This window comes from Montipora foliosa, chromosome 3, assembly GCF_036669935.1.
Source record: "Montipora foliosa isolate CH-2021 chromosome 3, ASM3666993v2, whole genome shotgun sequence".
NCBI lineage: Eukaryota > Metazoa > Cnidaria > Anthozoa > Scleractinia > Acroporidae > Montipora > Montipora foliosa.
Window position 1 is genome coordinate 25102307 of NC_090871.1, and position 2500 is coordinate 25104806.

Here is a 2500-nt window from a genome sequence, read left to right on the forward strand (position 1 = left end):
GTTGATGAGGAGGAGGAACCTTTGTTGACAACAAAGAAACTTGGAGACAAAGTAAAACCTGATTTCCTTCAGATTGCCTTAAAATCTGCTGCTTATCAAAAGAAACAAGATTCCACTGAAACGTCTTCAAAGGTCTCTGAAACCTTGAAGACCTTGACAGCTTCAATGTCATCCATGACATCAGCAATGACGAAAATGGCGGACGCCTTAAGGCCAAAACCAAACACTAGTGGTCTGCAACGATTACTGGTACCAACATGGGACGGCAGTCGCAGATCCTATGCGACCTGGAAAAAAGAATTCAATCATTCGATGAAGAAATACGAACAAGATAAAGATGAACAACTGCAATCGTTCCGAAATGCATTCCCGAGAGGATTGTGGTGGTCTGATCAGGTAAAAACTTGTAAACCATTGATAGCGCGTGGAAAATATTGGACACAGAATTTGCAGACAAAAGTAAACTAATGGATGAACTACTCGAAATAAACAGCCATAAGCCATTTCATATGTCTCAACTTTTTTTCCAAGCTGGATCCCAACGATAATTACCATTTTGGACGATAAATTAAAAGAGAAGGTGAAGAGGAAACTGTCAGTAACCTCATCACCTGGTTGCACGTAGAAGCAAGTGTTCGTTCAAGGGATAAAAATAACACCGTGTCCAAAGACAGAAAAGAGGGTCGCCGATACAGGACCCCAAGAAAAACAGAGAACAATGCCGCAAGTGGCGAAGAACCCAATAAGAGGCTGATTTAGCAACAGAACGAGAACGTCAGTGGCGACGGCGTGCGCAGAAAAAACACCAATGAGAATTCAGAATAGAATAGACTCCACTCTTTTCTTCTCTATTCTAAATTCTCATTGGCAGTTTTGCTGCGCGCGACGTCGCCACTGATGTTCCCGTTCTGTTGCTAAATCAGTCTAATAACACATGTCCACTTAACTGTAAAACTAAACATCACCTCGCTGCCTGTCCTGTTAACTATCAGTCATAGATGGGAGATTGTAAAGGAAAATTGTCGATGTCGTAAATGTCTTAAAATGCACCATACAAGCAACCGCAGGAAACCAGACGGCTCAACAAGCGACAAATACAGAAAAACCACCACCGTTCTCTTCACAATGAAAAGATTGGCGAAACGAGTTCAAATCTAAATCCAAGAGCATCTCATTTTCAAAGTCAGTGCCAGGTCCCCTCGAATGGTAACATACAAGAAAATGCTGTCCATCACAAAGAGAAGTTAGAGCTGATCACTGGTTTTTGCCCTGTTCAAAAAGTTGGAGTCATGAACGGAAACGGGTAATTTGTTGAAGTCCTTGCCATGTTAGACTCTGGAGCCAATACCAGTCTTCTCGCAAAGAATGCAGCCAGACGACTTGGGTTGAGTTGAACAGCAACACATCTGACCATGAATTTGGCTGGTGGGAAGAAGAAAAGTGAAGCATCACAGGTAACTGTTGCCTCACCTGCTGACGAGCATATTAAGAAGACCTCCAAGTGTACACTGTTAAAAGGCCAAGGAATTACTGTGACACTACCCTCATCTCAAGAACGTTTGTGACAAGCTACACCTTTCGGGTGGCGCCATAGATCTCCTTGTCGGTGCAGACTTTCTAGAAGCCTTCATTGATATCCACACGGTGTCCGGCAACAAACCCAAACTCCTTATTTTGTGATCCGGTTTCCCCAGCTGACATAGTAAACGAGACATTATGCATTCCTAGCAATAAGCTTATGGCTTTTTTTTTGTCTAGTTCGCATATTATCCGGTTCTAAGCACATCGTGTCTGGTCCTTTAGCTGATATAGTAAATATGTCGATGGAAACTGGCGTATTCCCAGCGAAACTAAAGCGAACAAAAGTCATTTCCATCTTTTTTAGAGCGATGATGAAACGGACCCTGGAAACTACCGGCCAATATCTTTACTCTCCATTTTCAACCGAATATTTGAAAAAAAAACTATGTATCATCTACTGAAAGTCTTTCTTGACAGAAATGATATCCTTTTTAAATTTCAATACGGTTTTCGTGAAATGCATGCTACTCAATATGCTATCCTGGACATCGTCAATACCATACAGAATATTATTATATGACTAGCTACCCGAGCGGGCAAGATGGAGCTATCTTGCCAGTGAGAGATTTCTGGCTTGGTCCCGCAAGATCAAAGATAATTTTTTGGTGCTTTATCCCATATAATAAATCCTTTATTCACCAAGTTTGTTTGGTAAAGATGGCTGGATATTGGCCTCGTTCTTTTTTCCAAAAAAAGAACTTGGCCATCTTGACCTGACGCTTGGACAACAACCCACATTTCCTCATATCTCCTTGACCGTTCACAGGTTACTGAAGTGAACTCTAAACAATCTGTGATTAATAAGATTTTTTATGAAGTTCCTCAAGGCTCTGTGTTGGGACCCATACTTTCCTTGATCTATATGAATGATATTTTTAATACTTCATCCAAGCTATCATTCTTTCTCTTTGCCTACGAT

General features: G+C 41.3%; 1 protein-coding gene across 8 annotated transcripts in view; it reads right to left on the reverse strand.

The window, feature by feature from the left end:
• Positions 1 to 2500, reverse strand: part of LOC137997166 (uncharacterized) — a 25601-nt gene that overhangs the window by 12715 nt on the left and 10386 nt on the right. The window lies entirely within an intron of this gene.